The sequence below is a fragment of the Cibotium barometz genome, chromosome 15 (genome assembly GCF_041138505.1).
Source record: "Cibotium barometz isolate CiBa-2024 chromosome 15, ASM4113850v1, whole genome shotgun sequence".
NCBI classification, from domain to species: domain Eukaryota; kingdom Viridiplantae; phylum Streptophyta; class Polypodiopsida; order Cyatheales; family Cibotiaceae; genus Cibotium; species Cibotium barometz.
In genome coordinates, this window is record NC_141060.1 from 18507652 (window position 1) to 18531257 (window position 23606).

Here is a 23606-nt window from a genome sequence, read left to right on the forward strand (position 1 = left end):
GATATCCGTGGGCGAGGCCCCGAGTGTGAGACCCCTACCCACGCATGATGTGCTACTTCCGCTGCTAGTACCCCGAATCCGTTGCTCGGTGGGAACAGGGGGATCTCACAGCAGTCGTACAGCACTGTACAGCCTGTATCCTGCAGTTGCAGGCGCCTGAACCAGCCCCACAGACCTGCGCTTCTCTGTCCACAGCAATCCCTACAGTCGTACAGTACTGTACGGCTGTTGTACGGCTTCTTCAACACACAGTTCACAGAAAAACAGCAGCTAGACCAGTCTTCAGCAGCCGCCTAGAGCTTCCTCAGCTTTTCCACGCTTGCTTCTCTGCGCATGAAGAAAACCTCCACTTTTGCTACACGACTCCCCAAAAAGGGAAGAGAGAGAGAGAGGAGAGAGAAACACTCCTCCCCCAAATTAATCCCTAGGGCCCCAAACTTTAATAAGTTCCTAGGGCCACTAAGGCCTAGGGGCAACTTTTATAAACATTAAAACTTAATGTTTCTAGTTCCCCCCTTCACACCTAGGGATGTCCACACATCATAAACTCTGTCCGGGCACCCCCCATGTGAATCATAAAATATTCTGACTCTGCAACCACCATGCCCACACTTGTCCTGCTCCATTTTCACAGGGCCATGACATACCCCCCTCTTGAAAAATGGCAAGCGTCCTCGATTGCATTCTGGTGATGCATCAAAATATCCAAAGTGAAATATACAATATGGCAAGATGAGCGTCCCAATCTCTCTAAGCCATACTCATGTATCATCATTCACTGCAAACCAATGGCATAGTAATAGTCCAAGTTGTATACCACTGTGAACCATACATATCCACAACAATCTCATGTGACTAGTACACATATATCATAGAAGTCCCATAAACAGATGTACTGTCAGCCTCAGTACCTTCGGGTGAGATAAAATCTGCACCAAGCGACCTCTAGATGTCATCTGAGCCTGTCTGTATCAAGGGAGTGGAGGTGCTACCCCCCTCTTGAGCATCAGGTAATGCTCCAGACCCATGCTCTGCTGAACCTGAATGAGCCACAATAAGAGTCGGCTCTAACTCAAAGGCATCGAGATAAAGCTGCAACACCTGAGGTGAATCTGTTAAGTCACCTTCCTCCATCCACTTCGCATCCATCGGTGAATAGTTCTTGAACTTCACAAGATAGCGACGGGAAACTTTACCTCGTACCTTCCTTTCTTTATGTGCCAGTATCTGCTCTGGAATCAGAACCTCATCAAGTTCCTCAACTTCCGGCTGAGCCTCATCTGATACATCCTCAGGCACATCCCCACGGAAAGGTCTAAGAAGACTCACGTGAAAAGCATTGTGAATCCTCCAGTGATCTGGTAACTTCAAACGATAGGTTACCTCACCAATCTTTTCCAAAACCTGAAAAGGCCCATAATATCGCATACTCAACTTAGGGAATAAGCGCTCTTTACCCTTCATCTTCTTGAGTCTAGCCTTTTCAAAGCGCAAAAGAACCCAATCACCCAATGCAAACTGTAAATCACGTCTGTGACGGTCTGCGGCTTTCTTTTGCTTCAGCTGAGTTTTCTGGAGGGCCAACTTAACTCTCCGATAAGCTTCATCTAAGCTCTCCACATACTGATCAGCCTCAAAGATCTTATCCTTTGTATGCAAAATGGGTGGAACCTTCTTCCCTCCTTCTACAATCTCAAAAGGCGCCTTGCCTGTCGAGCTATGTACAGTGTTGTTATATGCAAACTCCACTAAAGGAAGATACTTTTCCCATTGTTGCTTGTGCTCTGACACATAACACTTGAGAAGATCCAACACTGTAGAGTTAGCCTCTTCTGACTGACCATCTGTCTGTGGATGAAATGACGATGAAAACTTAAGAGTTGTACCCATGTTGTCAAACAACCCTCTCCAAAACAAACTCGTCATCCGTGGATCACGGTCACTAATGATAGACGTAGGCAAGCCATGATACTTGAAGATGTTCGCCATGAACAACTTCACCATATGATCCACTTTAATTGTCTTCCGCACGGGAATGAAATGTGCCTGCTTACTGAACTTGCATATGATAGTCCAGATGCCATCATTTCCCGTTTGTGTCCGTGGAAGATCAAATACAAAATCCATGGCAATGCTCTCCCAAGGTCTATCCGGAATAGGTAAAGGCTGTAATAACCCTGGTGTCTTCTGACAGTCAAACTTTACCTTCTGACATACGATGCATTGCCTCACAAAGGCATCAACATCTCTTCTCAAGGTTGGCCAATAAAAGAAAGTCTCCACTGCTTTGACCGTGGCGTCAATACCTCTATGACCTGCATACGGTGGAGCATGACTTTCAATCATAACCTTGAGTCGCAATGGCCTGGTAACACACAGTCTGCCATGCATCAATAGAAACCCATCTCTGAGAGTATAGTGCTCATGCCGCTGACCCTCAGACATCTGATCATACAACCTTTCAAAATCCTCATCATGGGCATACTGCTCTTTCATTTCATCAAGCTCATGATGATAAGCAAGTGAAACAGCAGAGACCTGTGGCTTGCGTGACAAAGCATCTGCCACTACATTCTTTTTGCCTTCCACATGCACAATCTGGAAGTGAAACATTGACAAAAAGTTTGCCCAACGCATATGCTTCTCTGAAAGCTTAGTCTGCGTGAGGAAATATCGCAAGGTCTGATGATCTGTCTACACAGTGAAATCAGCCCCAAGCAAATAGTGTTTCCATGTAGAAAGAGCGTGAATTACAGCCAACATCTCTTTCTCATACACCTGCAAATGCTTCTCGGCATCTTGCAAAACTCTACTCTCATAGGCTATCACATGTCCCTCTTGCATGAGAACTGCACCAATGCTACTTCCACATGCATCACACTGGACAACAAAAGCCTTTCGGAGGTCCGGTAACACCAATACTAGGTCCGAAGTAAGCTTTTCTTTGAGCTTTTTGAATGTTGTAATTTCCCGATCAGCCCATCTAAACGGAGTTGCTTTCTTCGTCAAAGCATGAAGAGGAGAAGCAATTTCAGCAAAGTGCCGTATGTAACGCCTGTAATAGGAACACAATCCTAGAAAGCTGCGTACATCATGCACGGTCCTCAAAGCTGGCCAATTAAGTATTGCTTCTACCTTTGCTGGATCCATACAGACTCCATGACCAGACACAATATGCCCCAAGAAATGTATCTCTTGCAAGAAAAACTCACTCTTCTTGCCATTAACCACCAATCTATGGTTTCTGAGTTCTGCAAACACAATGGCCAAATGCCTTCTATGATCTTCCTCAGTTCGTGAATGCACAATCATATCATCAAAAAATGTGCCCACAAACTCTCTATGAGGTCTGAAAATCCTGTCCATCATTCTGTTAAATGTGGCAGGCGCATTTGTCAAACCAAAGGGCATAACCAAGAACTCATACAACCCAAACGTGGTTCGGAATGCTGTCTTATGCACATCCTCGGGTCTAATGCGTATCTGATGATACCCGCTTTTCAAGTCAATACGACTAAAAACTGTGGAGCCCTGTAAGCGGTCCAAGATGTCATCGATCCTCGGTATGGGGAATCGATTCTTAATGGTATTCTTGTTCAGCGCCCTGTAATCAATACACATGCGCCAAGAACCATCCTTCTTCTGCACTAAAAGCACAGGTGAGCAAAAGGGTGATGAGCTAGACTGAATCAACTCCTTATTTAGAAGCTCTTGCACCTGACTCATAATCTCTTCCTGTTGGGCTGCACTAACACGGTACGGCGGTCTATTTGGTGGAGTACTACCAGGAATCAGATCTATGGCATGATCTTCTGGCCTCTCAGGAGGTAATTCTCCTGGCAATGACTCGGAAAAACAGTCTTGAAACCCACTTAAGAAATCAGCCCTGTCCTTATCTAGCATTGACAAATTAGACTTAGACTCATCATCCTGTGCATCCTTTACATAAATCAAGTACGCGGAAAGATGCTTTTTCATTACTGATGAAATTGCCGAAGTGGATACAATAGGAACAGATTTCCCTTTGAGTTTTACATCCAATACATGCTCTTTCCCTCTATGAGTCAGAGTAATTGTCCTATTGTAAGTATCCACCACCGCATGTACCCTGTGGCACCATGGCATCCCCAACAAAACATCACAGCCATCCAAAGGCATGATGAAGAACTCCTCGCTGTCCACACCCTGCAAATGAAGCCGAAGCTTCCCAATGATAGGAGTAACGGGTTCTGCATACCCTGGACAAGCCATATTTGCCTCATGTAACGGCCCCATCTCCTCTGCGCGAATCCCCAATCGGCCAGCCAAATCTGGTGAAATGAAGTTGGCTCTAGCACCTGTGTCAAAGAAGATCAAAGCATTCTGATCTCTCACTTTGCCCCATGCCCTACACAACTCTGTAGCTTCACCACCTAGCTGCTCCCCCACAAGATCAGGAACTAAGCCTGCAGAAGGCTTTGGTTTCTTTGGCTTGGGCTCTCCTTTATTGTCAGGGTCCTTTTTGGACGTTCTTTTGGGACAATTGAATGACATATGCCCCTCTTCAGTACAGTAAAAACACTTTTGAGCATCTCTCAAAGCCTGTCTTTCCTCAGAAGTCCTTTTGGGCATTGGCAACTTCTTATACTTTGTCTCTGAAGACCCTTTAGTATCACAAGAAGCATGCCCAAATTTTTCAGCTTTCTTGCCCAATTTCTTACTGCCTTTAAACCCAGATGAACCACCTGTGAGTAACGCATTAGCTGTCATAGCATTTTCAATCATCTGTGACATGTTCGTTACTCTTGTCTTTATACAATAATCTCGTACCTCCTTGGGCAGCCCACAACAATATTTCTCAACCTGCTCAGATAATGGCACGGCACGATAAGAAGTCACTGGGAGTAGAGCTTCCCAAAACTTCTTGTTATAATCCTCCAAACTATCACACTTTGAAGCATCCAGCTTGTGCCATGTGGTCATAACATCCACCTCAAATGTAGATGTGAGCCATACGGAAGAGAAAACCTGTTTGAATTGGACCCATGTGGTGGGTGCTATGCCCTGCAAAAGAAGAGTAGACCACCACTGCAAAGCATTGCCCTTAAGAAAAGTGGCAGCTTTCCTCACCTTTGAGGACTCTGTATAATTCCCACCAGAAAAAGCAACATCAAACTGCTGTAAAAAGGTAAGTGCCTTCAATTTATCCTTGGCCCCACTGAAAGTGTCAAACTTCACTGCAGCTCCCCCTTCCTTGTAATCCTTCGCCTTTCCCATAGGCGTTAGATTATCATATGGAAGTGGTTTCGCGAGATTGCTGCCCCCAACATTCATACCCATCATTGGGTCAACATTTCCCATTCCCATGCCAGGCATACCATACATTCCAGCCATGTTTCCATACATTCCATTATGCATACCTGGCTGCATGCCACCAAACATATTGCTTTGCATCCCAGGTTGCATGCCTGCAAACATATTTCCAGCCATACCGGACTGCATACCACCATACATATTCCCTTGCATGCCAGGCTGAAAATTGGCTCCAAAAGGCCCATACATACCCATGCCTCCTTGAGGATAACCCCCAGTCATGGATTGAAACACCGAGCCACCACCAAAATAACCTGGATGCATGTTCTGCTGAGGAATAGGTGGCTGTCCATAGAAGGAACTCTGAGAGTTTGCACCATAAGCATGCTGCATATTCGGAAACTGGCCAAAAGATGGTTCCTGTGGGATGGCACCACTATGACCCTGAGGAAGATTCTTCGAACGAACCTTCTTCTTTTTCTGGGGCTCTGTGCGGGGTTCTGTGCGAGATCTCATAAATTCAGCAAATCTCTCGCTCTGTGTGAGCTGCATAAAAGTATCCATAACACTAGCCAAGCGATCTTTGAACCGAGCATCATCATCCTCTTTACCATGCACATCTTCTGGCTGTGTTACATCCTCATAAGGCTCAACATCTGCAGCCTGTTCTCCTGCAAAAATATCCTCAGATACATCTCTTTCAGGAGAAGTCTCTTGCTCTTCTTCTTCATGATAGAAGTACTCTTCCTCTGTATCAGACATGATTGCTGAATTTTCAGCGATGGCTTTCTTCAAAGCAACCACGAGCCCACCCCCTTCAGAAAGTTGATGATTGGTCCCGGAGACGGAACCTTAAAACCGGTCTCTGATAGAAAACCAGAGTGCAGTAGATTAGCAATCACCCGTCCACTTGTAGTCTAGATGTGAAACAAAGCAGATTGGAGCTAGAGTGCCCAAATCTGAAAACACAGCGACACCTGTTGGCCCCAAAGCTTGGCACCCCTTGCGGTATTTCTTTATTCAATTATAATAAAATGAATGGCTGAGTACAACACAAAGATCAGCCAAGAGTTTACACCTGTAAGTCCAATCTGAAGGCCCACAAATCCTTCTCAGCACAGAGGATCTATGCACACAGATCTGTGTTCCACAATAACACACTGTGCCTCCCTCTGATCAGCCAAGATCACTAAGCAGGCCAGCCATGGGCATGCATCTGGCATAACTCAAGTGCATGACACATCTTCTCAGCTAAAACATACATGTGCTGTCCAAACTCTGTCTCAACCCTTGTCAATCTGCCATACCCCTCCTCTCACAAGGGGCCAGATAACACATATCTGCAACAGACATCAAGCAGTAGAAAGAGAGATTGATGAACAGAAACAGAGCTTACCAAGTTCAGCTCGTGAAACAGTACTGGAGAAAGCAACAGCACCAATTTGTACTTGCAGGCACTTGTATCCACAACCCTGCTTCACACATGTGCTTGTACTTGCCTGTACCCTCCTCCTGATGTTCACTCTTATGCTGTCCTTGAAAGTACAGATCTGAAAATCAGCACTGTACCTGATTGTACTTGACTGTACTTGCCTGTACTTGACGGTACGGTCTTTCTGCAGAGAATCAGAGGTAGCCGCCTGCTGGATTCTGCTACTGGTTGCCTGCGCCTTCCTGCTACAGCACTGTCCAGCACCTGTACTTGCCCTAGAACTGGCCGTACAGTGTACCTTCAGAAAGTACAGGGCTGTACTTGCAGTCGTACAGCACTGTACAGCCTGTATCCTGCAGTTGCAGGCGCCTGAACCAGCCCCACAGACCTGCGCTTCTCTGTCCACAGCAATCCCTGCAGTCGTACAGTACTGTAAGGCTGTTGTACGGCTTCTTCAACACAGTTCACAGAAAAACAGCAGCTAGACCATTCTTCAGCAGCCGCCTAGAGCTTCCTCAGCTTTTCCACGCTTGCTTCTCTGCGCATGAAGAAAACCTCCACTTTTGCTACACGACTCCCCAAAAAGGGAAGAGAGAGAGAGAGGAGAGAGAAACACTCCTCCCCCAAATTAATCCCTAGGGCCCCAAACTTTAATAAGTTCCTAGGGCCACTAAGGCCTAGGGGCAACTTTTATAAACATTAAAACTTAATGTTTCTAGTTCCCCCCTTCACACCTAGAGATGTCCACACATCATAAACTCTGTCCGGGCACCCCCCATGTGAATCATAAAATATTCTGACTCTGCAACCACCATGCCCACACTTGTCCTGCTCCATTTTCACAGGGCCATGACATCTTCCTCGTTACTCAAGCCATCATAGATGCCTTTTTGTTAATGGCTCCACTACAATGATCCACTTCATAGAGTATAATTCATTTTGCCTTCCATGAGAATAGTGTCTAAGCCATGCTTGATTTTTGACTTTTTTGAATAGTTCCACTATAATGATCCACGTCATTTTCTCATAGATTACAATCAGTCTTGCATTCCACAAGAATAGCTTCTTAACCATGCTTGATTTTTGACAAGTCGGTATCCTTCCACGAGAAAGTTTCTTAGCCGTGCTTGATGACAAGTGGGTATGCACGTCATCCTTCCACAAGAACAGTTTTTTAGCCATGCTTGATTTTTGACAGATAGGTATGCCCATTGTCATCATGACCATCATCCCAAGAAATAGCCTTCATACCCTTCAAACTGTACTTGCCCTTCACACACTTAAACCTTTAGTTTGAGGCCAAACACTTTGTAAATAATGCCTTTCAATGTGGTTTTTTGAACACTTCATATATTACTTCTTCTATGGTGAAACATGTCAAGTCCTAGGTAAGGCAGTGGGGAGCTTCGACACAATGGCATGGAAGGCTATCTGGTTCCGCGTCATCCGTAAAGTGTTCAAGATTTGTAGCGCATGTAGGGTCAGAGGGATGCCATAGCAGGGTTCAACTTCTTAAAGAAACCAAGTAAGGCATTATTTCATGTGAATTGATACTCAATCCCTTTGTCATGAAGCCATTGGCACAACCCTCTCCACGAGGATTGAGCATAGGGGCAGAAGAGATGGAAAGCATGTTCTCCTTACAACTAACAAAGTGGGCTAAAGGCTGACTTGATGTCTATCATGTAGGTGATGTTAGTATACACTCAAGGCCTGTCTCTCATATTCTCCTTGCAACTAACAAAGTGGGCAAAAGGCTGACTTGATGTCTAGCATGTAGGTGATGTTAGTATACACTCAAGGCCTGTCTAGCATGTAGGTGATGTTAGTATACACTCGAGGCCCATCTCTCAACATGTATCTCACATCTATGTTTAGTGCATAATTGTAAAGGCCCCCATTATGAGAGGAGAAGCCATTGGTGCACGTGCCTTTGGTAGGAACCCCAGCTTAGACACCGATGGGGTCATTATTGTGATCATTGATGGTTAGGAGATGGACAAGGGTTCAAGTGCTAGATCTTGGGGCAATGCCCTAGCTAAGGGGTCCCAGGGAGGCCAGTGGCCCCCTAGCAGGGGTTCGAGGGCGGGAGCCCCTGGCCTGACAGTATGGGTTAATTATTAGTGGGCGGTGATTGGTTGAGAGAGAAAAAAGATGTAGGTTGTAATCTCCAAGAACAAGAAGCCCTCAAGAAATGGTAAGAATAAAGATAAATTTGCATGGTGGAGGCTCCAAGAGTAAGAAGCTCTCAAGAATGGGTCACTAGTGTAGCCGCACAAGATCTGTCCAACGGGATTTGTGATTTTGGTCTGGCTAAATATAGGAACTCTTTCGGTCTTTGATACATTTCATTTTACCTGGGCATGTCCAAGCCTGGCAACACCACATCCATAGTGCCTTTATGGTTAGCGTAAGGATCACTCCCTGTCCACCTTGGCCGTGGATTGGATCAACCTGAAAGGCCTTGGTTATCTTATCATAAGAGTTCATCAATTGGAATCATTTGAGGTAGTCCATGCCCCACTGTGGTAGTCTAAAGAAGTCTAGGAGGCTCACCTTCTAGAGTTGCTGGGGCTAGCTTCTACATCATCAGAGATTAGGTAATGTCACTCTTGAAGAATGCAAGAGAGAGAGGGAGAACTTGAGTTCCTTGCAAGCAAACACATACACACAAGAGAGAGATGGATGGTTGAATTTTCTTGGCTAGCTTCTACATCATCAGAGATTAGGTAATGTCACTCTTGAAGAATGCAAGAGAGAGAGAGAGAGAGAGGGGGAGAACTTGAGTTCATTGTTGCAAGCAAACACATACACACAAGAAAGAGATGGATGGTTGAATTTTCTTCTATCTTCTTCTCCTCTCAACCTAGTATATCATAAAGATAACGTACTTAATATATCGGAAAGTACTGTCCTAATAAAACATACAAGGCCAGTCCATGGTGTGAACCTGACTATATGAGCTAGCGTTATAACTATGCCATACTCGAGTAATCCAAATGTGGTTGTCACACAGCCTGTCATTCAGTGGCAATAATATTAAGCATAATCTCACCAATTATGCTAGTGGCATAAGTGCGGAAGCTATCACCTATGCGGGCCATCAATGTCCACATGGCACACTCTTGATCTCAACTCCACACATTGCACTCCAAGTAAGCTCCTAACCTATGGAGCTTCTCTGTACTCAATGCCTTCGTGAAGATGACAACCACCTAATCCCTCAGTTCGGCATCTGGTGCGTGCCCTGAACTCATAACAGTGGCATCCATAACCACCTTGTATGCATTACCTCCTGCCCCTACCCACTCACCCGGCCTCATCTCTGAAACCTCACCACAGGGTCTCTTCATTGGCCTGCATACAGTCAGTGCAGACCCTGTCCTACTTCTCCATCGGAGAACGCATGCCCTCACCTTTGTCGCCTTTTACAATGACAACCTCGGTTTCACAGCACATCCCGGCTTCTACCACGGCTCTCCCTTCTACTTGAGACAAGGGGAATCTTTCCTCATCTCTGGTGAGATGCTTTCTAAACCCGATCCTTTGGTTTTGGGTTCTTTTGGTTTTCCTTTTACTTGTGTTGCAGTCGAATCAACAAATTCAGCCACAACTCTTGGCTGCCACGCCAACTCTTCGAGCCTTGTTTTGGCATCAACATCACCCTCACTCCACTCCATAGCAGACACCAACTTCAACCCACCCCCCAACCCATCCGGTTAGCCATTTTGCATCGCTTGAACCTTGTAGGTTCATGTTTTGTTTCGGTCATGCAGTGACGGCTTTGACCTTGATCTCGAGTCTATTCAATGACATTCCGGATGCTGCCTAGACAAGCAACACTCATGCTCAGCACCTATTGTCTATGGCATGTTGTTCCTTCACTTATACAAAGTGGGTGAAATATTTGGTGTCCTTCTCTTCATCGAATTTGTCTTGCTTCTGCAAGCAATACCAACACACCACAACTGCACCCGGCCGCAACATCGCATGTGAAGATGAAGACAAAGCTACTACTGAGGTCTTCTCTGACATATACATCATCTCACGAAAATTTAATATAAAGCAAACATTTTATAGCATCACCTGGATAGATGCCGAAGAGCGGAAGTAGCGGTTGTTGCGACAGTTGATCATGCGTTTGCTTTAAAGAGCGCAAGAATGCAGATGGCTCCTGCGAATTTTCGGTAGCCATCTATTTGGGTTTTTTTTTTTTTTAAATTCCCAAATTGTCGTGTAAGAGATTGCCATATTAGTGATCTCGCTTAATCAACGCAGTTTGCAAGCGTGGCTTTGGGCACGATGCATATTTTGGCATCGCTTATGTGATAGTTATTGCGATGGGCTTTGCACACTACATTTTTACATTTAAATTTCATCGCTTAGGCGATGCTCGTCCTCGTTTAAGCGACGCATTTGAAAAAACCCGTCATTTTGGCTCTATTTCGCTAAGAGAGGGTTTTGTTGTAATGTTTATGTACATCATGGCAAGAAGCAACCACCATCGATAATGGCCACTTCAAGCTGTGAAGCTAAGTACATGAAAAATTATACAATGCGTGTGTATGGCTAAGATGCCATTTGGCAAGTCTTGGGGTTGGACAACAGTCCCACCTCTCCAACTTCACTCTGACAGAGCCAGAGTGCATTAGCCAAGGAATCCAATGTTTCGTGCTCGTACAAAGCACGTTGAGGTGCATTAGCATTATGTCAGTAGTATAGGGAGAGATGCTTTGCAAGAGAGATTAGCCTAGCTTGTGTCTCTACACACGACAATGTGGCAGATATGTTTACAAAAGCTCTCTCACATGAGAGAAGTTTGAAGCTCTCTCATGAGAGAAGTTTGAAGCTTTTGGAAAATCTTTAAGCTTATTTCCATTTGAAGATTGATCCATATCCCTAAACATGTTCACATATCATTACTATAGGGGGGGATTTGTAGTCATTTATATAGTAGTGATGTGTAGATGTATGCTAATAATGGGCTAGGGTAATTTTCCCCTCTTTAGGAGGTCTTTTTTCTTGAGCGTATGCATACACTCTTATGAGTGTATATAAGTGATCTTATCATGTTATTTCACTTGTACTTCACTCATTCTCATCAATATACTTTTAGTGTTCTGCTTCTATCTATCTCTGCTTATTTGATGTATCTATGTGTGTGTTGCTACATTGATCTCTACTCCAACAAAGGTTTCTCTCAGCTTCTACTCACACAGAAGAGCTCGGAGATCAAAGCACCCATTGTTGAAGCATGTAGTTTCCCGAGTCCTGTGGTAGCTAGGCTACAAATGCCTTTGTCCATGGGATGAGCTAGTTCGTGATTCATCAGCCTTCATGGAAAGCTGATTGAGATCTTGCAATCATAGTAGTTCCCTGGCTAGAGGGTAGTAAAGAACTTCTTTTGACTAATTAGAAAAATTATCGGATGACAAATTAGCTAGAGGGTAGCAAAGAACTACCTTTGACCAATCAGAAAGATGATCAATGAAAAATTAGCTATACCACCAGCCTTCTCCCTCCTCCAAGGCCATCAAGAAGAGCACCGACCAAACATTATGTCAGTCCATGCTGTGAGAGTCAACTTTGTGAGAGGAAGTACCTAACATGATCTTTTGTGACATCTCGATTCAAGTTGCGAGATGCACACATGAGAGGAAGTGCACCTAACAACACGATCTTCCATGTCCTCTTCCCCTGGCCTTTGAAGGAGTTTTGAAGATAGGTAAACTTACCTCCACACAGTTTAAGATAGTGGGCTCATGAGCTTAACAAGCAGCCACAGTGGGAGGAGATTGTAAGATTCCTCCCTCCAGCTTTTGAGGTGTGCAGGTGTAAAACCTCCCCTTCTAATCTTGTAATTATTCTCCTCTTTGAAATAAAAGAAAGATTCTGTTTTACCCTGTTTTGATCTGGAGAGAGAAAATGTCTAGAGAGAGGTAATCCAAAATCGAGATATTTTTTGATATAAAAATCCTCCTAGTGTCTAAAATGGTTTCCCTTGAAACAGAAATTCAAAAAGAACTTTCCAATGTGCAATTAGAATTAATTGAAAATAGGTAAAAAGGACCTTACCCTAAGGATCCAGATTTTCAGAAATTTTTGGATTACGGTCCAATTAAGGTTCCTATAGACCAATAAAATTAATCCGAATATAAGGAGGAGATAAATTAAAGAATTAAAAGAAAAACCCCCTAAAATGAGTAAATACTCACATAAGATAAAGAGTTGACTAAGGACAAGGTTTATTAGTAAAAAACTATGAATATTACTAAAAAGAAGAAGAAGAGATATTTTGGGTATAATGATTCAATTTTGATACCTTGGTAAGGAGAAGGGGGCTCTTCAAGGAGGCGCCTATTTCACATGTGTGATGGAGTTTTAAACTCAAAAATATTGTGATATTTTTATCTCTCCTCTCTCCTGGATCAAACCAAATCAAAAGGGAGCCAAACTAGGTCCAAATCTTGTCCAAATTCAGCCAAACTGAACCTAAAAAATTCTAGAAACTAGTTGGACTTGGCTAGAGGCCTCCCTCATCTATAAATAGATCCTTAACCCTTTCTAAAAAAATATGATGAGAACTATACCATGCCAGTATTATACTGAAATAATGATATTTTCTATTATCCTCTAAAAACCCTCTACAAATTGAAGAGGTTGGAGCTTCTCTCTCTCTTCAATCTTCCTTGGAGACTTCATCAACATACCAAACCAATTGATTGGTTAGGGGCCTCTACTTTGATCAAAGAATCAAGCAATTTAGGAGGTAAAATGTGGTTTATGGTCTTTTTTCTTTAATCTCCAAATGTTTCTCTCTTCTCAACCCCTCTCAAGCTTGAGAAGCATTTAATTGAATGGCTTTTGAATATAATTGAAGTTCTTTAATGAATTGTAATGATAAAACACATAAACTTCTATTTATGCTTAAATTAAATGTTTTTTTAATCATGTCTCTCTCTCCCCCAAAGAATGGTCATTCATATGACCTATTCTATATTCAAATGAAGCTTCTCATGAAGCAATTCTCTAATCTAAAAGTAATTTCTATGCTTGTCAAATTGAGGCCAAATAAGTGGCTTTTTAATGCTTTTATGCTATTTAATTTATGGAAAAAATAGGAATCAAGTCCATAATTGGATAGTGATCCAATTAATGGTTATTCTATCATATGATATTACTAAACTTTATGCTTTCAAAATTATTGAGAATTATCAATAATAGTAGCGGAACTATGGCAAAATTTCTGTAAAATTAACACATAAATCATTTTCATTCATATTATGAAAATAAGACTTCCTATCATATCCTAGGATTAATCATCCTAGATTAAATTGAATGATTCTCATTATAATCATGGAAAATTTAATTTTTATATTTATGCATAAATAGTAATTTAGCAAAAGATGAATTTCTTGTAATTCATATTTAAATGTTAAAAGAGGAATTCCTATGACATTTGGAATTCCATCATTGAGATGGGAAAAGAGAAATTCCTAGCATATTGAAATTAATGAGTATTTTAATTAAATTCAAAGATAAAATTTAGATAAGTTTATTTTATCTATGAGAAATATTTAAATGTTAAAAGACGAATTCCTATGACATTTGAAATTCCATCATTGAGATGGGAAAAGAGAAATTCCTAGCATATTGGAATTAATGAGTATTTTAATTAAATTCAAAGATAAAATTTAGATAAAATTATTTCATCTATGACAAATATTTAAATATTAAAAGAAGAATTCCTATGACATTTGGAATTCCATCATTGAGATGGGAAAAGAGAAATTCCTAGCATATTGGAATTAATGAGTATTTTAAATAAATTCAAAGAAAAAATTTAGATAAATTTTTTTATCTATGAGAAATATTTAAATGTTAAAAGAGGAACTCCTATGACATTTGGAATTCCATCATGGAAAAAGAAAAATTCCTAGCATATTGGAATTAATGAGTATTTTAATTAAATTCAAAGATAAAATTTAGATAAATTTATTTTGTCTATGAGAAATATTTAAATGTTAAAAAAGGAATTCCTATGACATTTGAAATTCCATCATTTAGATGGAAAAAGAGAAATTCCTAGTATATTGAATTTATGGATATTTTATTTTAGATGAAATTACTTTATGAGAAATAATTGATGATAAAAGAGGAATACCCATGACATTGGAATGCAATTAATTAAATGCAAAAAGAGGAATTCCCATGGTATTTGAGATCCAAGAAATTAAATTGAAATGCAATTAATTAATTGGAATGCATTTAATTAAATGCAAAAAGAGGAATTCCCATGGTATTTGTGATCCATGAAATTAAATGGGAAGAAGAGAAAATTTTAGTATAATTCAATTTATGATTATTTATCAAAAGTGAAAATATGGGTAGAATTGATTTCTGTAAATCCCATGAATTCTTTTATTCCAAAAGAGAAATATTGAATATAATTCATTTGAGAAATTGAGAATGAATATGGAACTAGTCGTCAAGAAAAAGAACCTTTAATTAGGCCAAGCAATTGGCAAAAATTTAGAAAAAGTTCCATTATCCGGATCAACCTAGAAAAAGCTATTAAATGGGAATAGCATGTGAATGGATGAGATAAGATGAAAATAGGATGCGATAAGATGTGTATGGGATGTGATAAGATGTGTATGGGATGTGATAGGATGTGATAAGATGTGATGTAATGAGAATAGATGTGGATGTGGATGTGTATGTGGAAGAATGGATGTGGATGTGTATGTGGAAGAGCGGATGTGGATGTGTATGTGGAAGTATGAATGTGGATGTGTATGTGGAAGAATGGATGTGGATGTGTATGTGGAAGAATGGATGTAGATGTGTATGTGGAAGAATGGATATGGATGTGTATGTGGAAGTATGAATGTGGATGTGTATGTGGAAGAATGGATTTGGATGTGTATGTATGGATGTGGATGTGTATGTGTATGTGGAAGAATGGATGAGGATGTATATGTGGAAGAATGGATATGGATGTGTATGTATGTGAAAGAATGGATGTGGATGTGTATGTGAAAGGATGTGATGTCGATGTGAGTGAATGGATGAGATGTAATGTGATGTGAATCCGGATGTGAGTGAATGAGATGTGATATATATGAATCGGATGTAAATGAATGATATGGGATTTAAATGAATGCATTAGGGCCAATTTGGATGAAAAAAGGGCTGTTTAGGGTTTCTCTATTCTTGATCTAAGGGTCAAGGAGGAGCCACGTGTCAAGAAGTATGGCATTTTTGTACACGTGTCAAGATCTCCTTCACTTACTTTTGGAACATTTTGCACTATTTTAGCCATAACTTTTACATATGAACTCCAAATTTAGCGCTCAAATGGTCCACAGGTGGCGCTTGATGAGCTCTATCCAATGAGTACCCATGTTGAATAGTTTTGGTAAGATCTTCATAGTCTTTTTTAAGTTGCCCCTTTTTAGATCCTTAGACAGCCCTTTTCTTGCCCAAATTGGCCCTAATGAGATGTGATGTGATGTGAATCGGGATAAGAATGAATGAGATGAGATGTGAAATGAATGTGATGAGGTGTCATGTAAATTGAAATAGATGTGAATGAATGAGGTGTGATGGGATGTGAATATGTGTTGATGCGAGAGGATGAGGGTAAAATGAGGAAAGATGTGATGAGATGAAAAATGATGTGATTGGATGAGAATAAGAATACATATGAATTGGATATGGATTAAATAATGTGGAGAGATGTGGAACAATGTGAAAGACGAGAGTTCATCATAGAAACTGTATTTATGACCTATTTTTAAATGAATGTTTTAGGTCAATAATGCTGGGGAAGCATTTTTTTTACCGTCTTGAGAATGAGGTCGTGGTGGAGACCTAACTGATAAAGTTGCAACAGCTGACGGAGAGTCAATAAAAGACGTCTCGCATAGCAAGGTTCAGCTGAGGTCTTGAGACGAGCCTCGGTTCGATTTAAATGGTGAGCTTCCGGTACGGTGGATGAGGGACCAAGGAAGCGGCCTATGAGTGAAGCGCTAGGTTACCTGCTATGAAGGATCCTAGAGGGTGCTGACCATACAGTGCTCGGGCTCTAGGTCGCCGAAGATATCCACACGTGCGTCGGGGAAGATATTAGAACAAGGAGTCAGAGTTGTTTTCTGAATTCGGGCATGGATCTGGTTGATTGACCTTGCTGGTCCTACGGATGAGTCCATGGCTCTTTTATATGGATCCATTGGTTGATCTTGCTGATCTTCAATGGAGATTCCATTTTTGAAATGTGAATATATTGCCGGTTACTATGAGCTAGGAACTATCGAAAAGGCCCCTGAGTGGATAGGTGGTGAGCGTTCTGGTTGCCAATGATGCCATAGATATACCGATGAAGTAATGATTGGAAATAAGGATTCAATCGGATATTTTGGAGGATTATGGTCAGTGAGACTATGGTTTCATTAAATGATTATTTTAAAGATAGCTGAATCTGTGAAAAAGGCAATTTCATATTGGGTGTGTAAGTGGTGCGTTAAATTTGCATGAATATCCAGCTAGGGGACCTGGGAACTCTTCTCCCTGGTACCCAGGACAAAACCTAACCAAATTCCTAATTGGATCCCATCACTACAGTGGTTGGGCGGTTGGGATTTTTTTATATTAAAAGAGTGATTTTCATCATAAATGATTTGTATGCATAAAAGAATTTTTTTAATATATTAAAAGTGTGATTGTCACTAGCAGTATATACAAGTAAATCTAAGACTTGAAATTATAAGCAAAAATGCTATCCAGATGATGAATTCGAATGTGGTTGATATGATTTAAAATTCTGGTTGAGAACTGATGAGTTGATTTGGATTCTGATTGAAAAATGATGATTCTGATTGAAAAATGATGATTCTTGAATTTTGGTTGAAATGTAATAAGCTGAGCAAAACCGCAATGAGGATGAATGGGGTGAGTCCTTGTGATGATGTTCTAACTGGAATGACGTTAATGACTTCAGCAAATCACTATGAGATTAGTGGATTGTGCTGACAGATTGCTGCTGTTAATACTTGACCCAGTGGATCAAGTTAAGGGATGTCAAATTAAAAATATATACAATTGAAAATTCCCATGGAGGACTGTTCAGATAGAAAGTTCGGTCTAATGGACCATTATTGTGATAAGGATTTGAATGTTATGATCTGAGTGAACTGTTATCTGATGTGATGAGTTCTATATATAAGGGATCTTATCCCATGATTCTGTGGAGAGCTGACCAATCAAAAGAACCACAAAATCAGTTGGATCTAAAGTCGGATTTGAATGGTAAATAAAAGGACTTAACAAGAATTTTCGTATTGATAGGATCATGGATCGAGGTCGTCGTGGTAGGAATGATAACCCCTAACTTGATGAGGAAGAGCTCGACTTGGATGTTCGTAAAACTCTTCATAGATCGCAGCCTGGACCTTTCAAGGGTGAATGGGAAAACTTGGGCGAGACTGTGGAGAAGTGGATCAAAGCAATTGAAGAGTACTTCGATGTCAGCGGGTACAATGAGAAGAGATATGGCTCTTGCAAGGCTGAAGATAGTAGAAACAACAAGAGTAGCATGGATAAACCACTGTGAGACAAACCGTGTGGATCGAAACACTCAGACATGGAATGATCTCAAAATTTACCTAAGGAAGAGATTCCGTCCTCCCGGCTTTTTGAAAACAAAGATGAACGAATTCTTAGAGTTAACCCAGGGGAGCAGAACTATTGAAGTATATCACCAAGCGTTCACTCTCCTCCTCAAATACTCGCCACCGTTGGATAAAGAACAGCTGATGGTGGCCAGGTTCATTCGGGACTGAACGAACCTTTGAATATCCTAGTGAAGAATGCCAAGCCAATTTCCATGGCCGAAGCAATGTGGATGGTGAAAGATTTCGCCAAGGCCTTTGATGTCAAGGTTCCGTCGAAGCCAGCACCATCACCTTTCAAAAGGTTTTTAGCTCCAGAAAGTGATTTCAACCTTCCACCGTCTAAGAGATATAAGGGTCAGGCCCAGGATATGGGAAGTTCCAGAATGGAAGAAATGTCCTTTTCCCGGAACTCAATCCCTTGGAATTCAACTTCAGAAGTTCCACCCTTGAACAAGGGAGTGAAATGCTATAACTGTCAAGGATTTGGACATCGCAGTATGGAATGCCCAACTCCTTTTAGAACAAGGTTTTCAGGGTGGGAAAATCAGGGATCAAGATTCCAGACTCCAGCTCCTTCATTCCAGAGTAATCAGGTTTCTTTCCGCCAAAATCAGAGAAATCTCAGAGGCAGACCCTTTTACCAACTCGCAGTTTTAATCCAAAGTAATGCAAGACCTCCACCTCAGAATAGGGGAAGTCAAAGAGAGATGTTCCCAAATCGGCCGTCCACTTCCAAGGCAGTAATGCTGGAAGTGATTGAAGAAGAAGAAGAAGATGAAAGAGATCATACTCCACCTACGAGATGAGGACATCTCGCGTTTTTTAAGTGGGGTAGGATGTAAGATTCCTCTCTCCAGCTTTTGAGGTGTGCAGGTGTAAGAACCTCCCCTTCTGATCTTGTAGTTATTCCCCTCTTTGAAATAAAAGAAAGATTCTGTTTTACCCTGTTTTGACCTATAGAGAGAGAAAATGTATAGAGAGAGGTATTCCAAAATTGAGATATTTTTGGATATAAAAATCCTCCTAGTGTCTAAAATGGTTTCCCTTGAAACAAAAATTCAAAAAGAACTTTCCAATGTGCAATTGGAATTAATTGAAAATAGGTAAAAAGGACCTTATCCTAAGGGTGCAGATTTTTAAATTTTTTTGGCTTATGGTCCAATTAAGGTTTCTATGGACCAATTAAGGTTTCTATGGACCAATAAGATTAATCCAAATGTAGGGAGGAGATAAATTGAAGAATTAAAAGAGAAACCTCCCAAAAATGAGTAAATACTCACATAAGATGAAGAGTTGACTAAGGTCAAGGTTTATTAGTAAAAAACTATGAATATTACTAAAAAAATGAGATATTTTGGGTATAATGATTCAATTTTGACACCTTGGTAGGAGAAGGGGGCTCTTCAAGGAGGCACCTATTTCACATGTATGGTGGAGTTTTAAACTCAAAAATATTGTGATATTTTTATCTCTCCTCTCTCCTGGATCAAACCAAATCAAAAGGGAGCCAAACTAGGTCCAAATCTTGTCCAAATTCAGCCAAACTGAACCTAGAAAATTCTAGAAGCTAGTTGGACTTGGTTAGAGGCCTCCCTCACCTAGTTGGACTTGGTTAGAGGCCTCCCTCATCTATAAATAGATCCTTAGCCCTTTGTAAAAAAATATGAGAACTATACCATGCCAATATTATACTGAAATAATGATATTTTCTATTATCCTCTAAAAACCCTCTACAAATTGAAGAGATTGGAGCTTCTCTCTCTCTTGAATCTTCTTGGAGACTTCATCAACATACCAAACCAATTGATTGGTTGGGGGCCTCTACTTTGATCAAAGAATCAAGTGATCTAGGAGGTAAAATGTGGTTTATGGTCTTTTTTCTTTAATCTCCAAATGTTTCTCTCTTCTCAACCCCTCTCAAACTTGAGAAGCATTTAATTGAATGGCTTTTGAATACAGTTGAAGTTCTTTAATGAATTGGCATGATAAAACACATAAACTTCTATTTATGCTTAAATTAAATATTTTTTTAAAGCATGTCTCTCTCTCCCCCAAAGAATGGTCATTCCTATGACCTATTCTATATTCAAATGAAGCTTCTCATGAAGCAATTCTCTAATCTAAAAGTAATTTCTGTCAACTTGAGGCCAAATAAGTGGCTTTTTAATGCTTTTATGCTATTTAATTTATGAAAAAATTAGGAATCAAGTCTATAATTGGATAGGGATCCATAATTAGGAATCAAGTCCATAATTGGATAGTGATCCAATTAATGGTTATTCTATCATATGATATTACTAAACTTTATGCTTTCAAAATTATTGAGAATTATCAGTAATAATAGTGGAGCTATGGCAAAATTTTTGAAAAATTAACACATAAATCATTTTCATTCATATTATGAAAAGAGGACTTCCTACCATATTCTAGGATTAATTATCCTAGATTAATTGAATGATTCTCATTATAATCATGAAAAATTTGATTTTTATATTTATGCATAAATAGTAATTTAGCAAAAGAGTAATTTCTAGTAATTCATATTTAAATGTTAAAAGAGAAATTCCTATGACATTTGGAATTCCATCATTGAGATGGGAAAAGAGAAATTCCTAGCATATTGGAATTAATGATTATTTTAATTAAAATCAAAGATAAAATTTAGATAAATTTGTTTTATCTATGAGAAATATTTAAATGTTAAAAGAGGAAATCCTATGACATTTGGAATTCCATCATTGAGATGGGAAAAGAGAAATTCCTAGCATATTGGAATTAATGAGTATTTTAATTAAATTCAAAGATAAAATTTAGATAAATTTATTTTATCTATGAGAAATATTTAAATGTTAAAAGAGGAATTCCTATGACATTTGGAATTCCATCATTGAGATGGAAAAAGAGAAATTCTTAGCATATTGGAATTAATGGGTATTTTAATTAAATTTAAAGATAAAATTTAGATAAATTTATTTTATCTATGAGAAATATTTAAATTTTAAAAGAGGGATTCCTATGACATTTGAAATTCCATCATTGAGATGGGAAAAGAGAAATTCCTAGCATATTGGAATTAATGAGTCTTTTCATTAAATTCAAAGATAAAATTTAGATAAATTTATTTTATCTATGAGAAATATTTAAATGTTAAAAGAGGAACTCCTATGACATTTGGAATTCCATCATTTCTAAGATGGGAAAAGAGAAATTCCTAGCATATTGAATTTATGGGTTTTTTATTTTAGATGAAATTACTTTATGAATTTATGGGTATTTTATTTTAGATGAAATTACTTTATGAGAAATAATTGATGATAAAAGAGGAATACCCATGACATTGGAATGCAATTAATTAAATGCAAAAAGAGGAATTCCCATGGTATTTGAGATCCAAGATATTAAATGGAAAGAAGAGGAAATTTTAGTATAATTCAATTTATGATTATTTATCAAAAATAGAAATATGGGTAGAATTGATTTCTGTAAATCCCATGAATTCTTCTATTCCGAAAGAGGAATATTGCATATAATTCATTTGAGAAATTGAGAATGAATTTGGAACTAGTCGTTGAGAAAAAGAACCTTTAATTAGGCCAAGCAATTGGCAAAAATTTAGAAAAAGTCCCATTATCGGGATCAACCTAGAAAAAGCTATTAAATGGGAATAACATGTGAATGGATGAGATAAGATGAAAACTGGATGCGATAAGATGTGTATGGGATGTGATAAGATTTGTACGGGATATGATAAGATAAAAATAGGATGTGATAAGATGTGATGTAATGAGAATAGATGTGGATGTGTATGTATGGATGTGGATGTGTATGTGGAAGAATGAATGTGGATGTGTATGTGGAAGAATGGATGTGGATGTGTATGTGGAAGAACAGCTGTGGATGTATATGTGGAAGTATGAATGTGGATGTGTATGTGGAAGAATGAATGTGGATGTGTATGTGGAAGAATGGATATGGATGTGTATGTATGGATGTGGATGTGTATGTGGAAGAATGGATGTGGATGTGTATGTGGAAGAATGGATATGGATGTGTATGTGGAAGTATGAATGTGGATGTGTATGTGGAAGAATGGATGTGGATGTGTATGTATGGATGTGGATGTGTATGTGGAAGAATGGATATGGATGTGTATGTGAAAGAATGGATGTGGATGTGTATGTGAAAGCATGTGATGTCGATGTGAGTGAATGGATGAGATGTAATGTGATGTGAATCCGGATGTGAGTGAATGAGATGTGATGTCATATGAATCGGATGTAAATGAATGATATGGGATGTGAATGGATGAGATGTGATGTGATATGAATCGGATAAGAATGAATGAGATGAGATGTGAAATGAATGTGATGAGGTGTGATATAAATTGAAATAGATGTGAATGAATGAGTTGTGATAGGATGTGAATATGGGTTGATGCGAGTGGCTGAGATGTGATATGAGGAAAGATGTGATGAGATGAAAAATGATGTGATTCGATGAGAATAGGAATACATATGAATTGGATATGGATTAAATAATGTGGACAGATGTGGAACAATGTGAAAGACGAGAGTTCATTATAGAAACTGTATTTATGACCTGTTTTTAAATGACTGTTTTATGTCAATAATGCTGGGGAAGCATTTTGACCATCTTGAGAATGAGGTCGTGGAGACCTAACGATAAAATTGCAACAGCTAATGGAGAGTCAACGGAGGACGTCTCACGTAGCAAGGTCGGTGCCGAGGTCTTGACCAGCCTAAATGGTGAGCTTTCGGTACGGTGGATGAGGGACCAAGGAAGCAGCCTATGAGTGAAGTTCTAGGTCACCTGCGAAGGATCCTAGAGGGTGCTGACCATACGGTGCTCAGGCTCTAGGTCGTCGAAAATACCCACACGTGCGTCGGGGAAGATATTGGAACAAGGAGTAAGAATTGTTTTCTGAATTCGGGCATGGATATGGTTGATTGACCTTGCTGGTCTCCTCAACGGATGAGTCCATGGCTCTTTTATATGGATCGGTTGGTTGATCTTGCTGATCTTCAACGGAGATTCCATTTTTGATATGTGAATATATTGCCGGTTCCTATGAGCTAGGAACTATCGAAAAGGTCCCTGAGTGGACAAGTGGTGAGCGTTTTGGTTGCCAATGATGCCATGGATACACCGATGAAGGAATCATTGGAAATAAGGATTCAACTGGATAT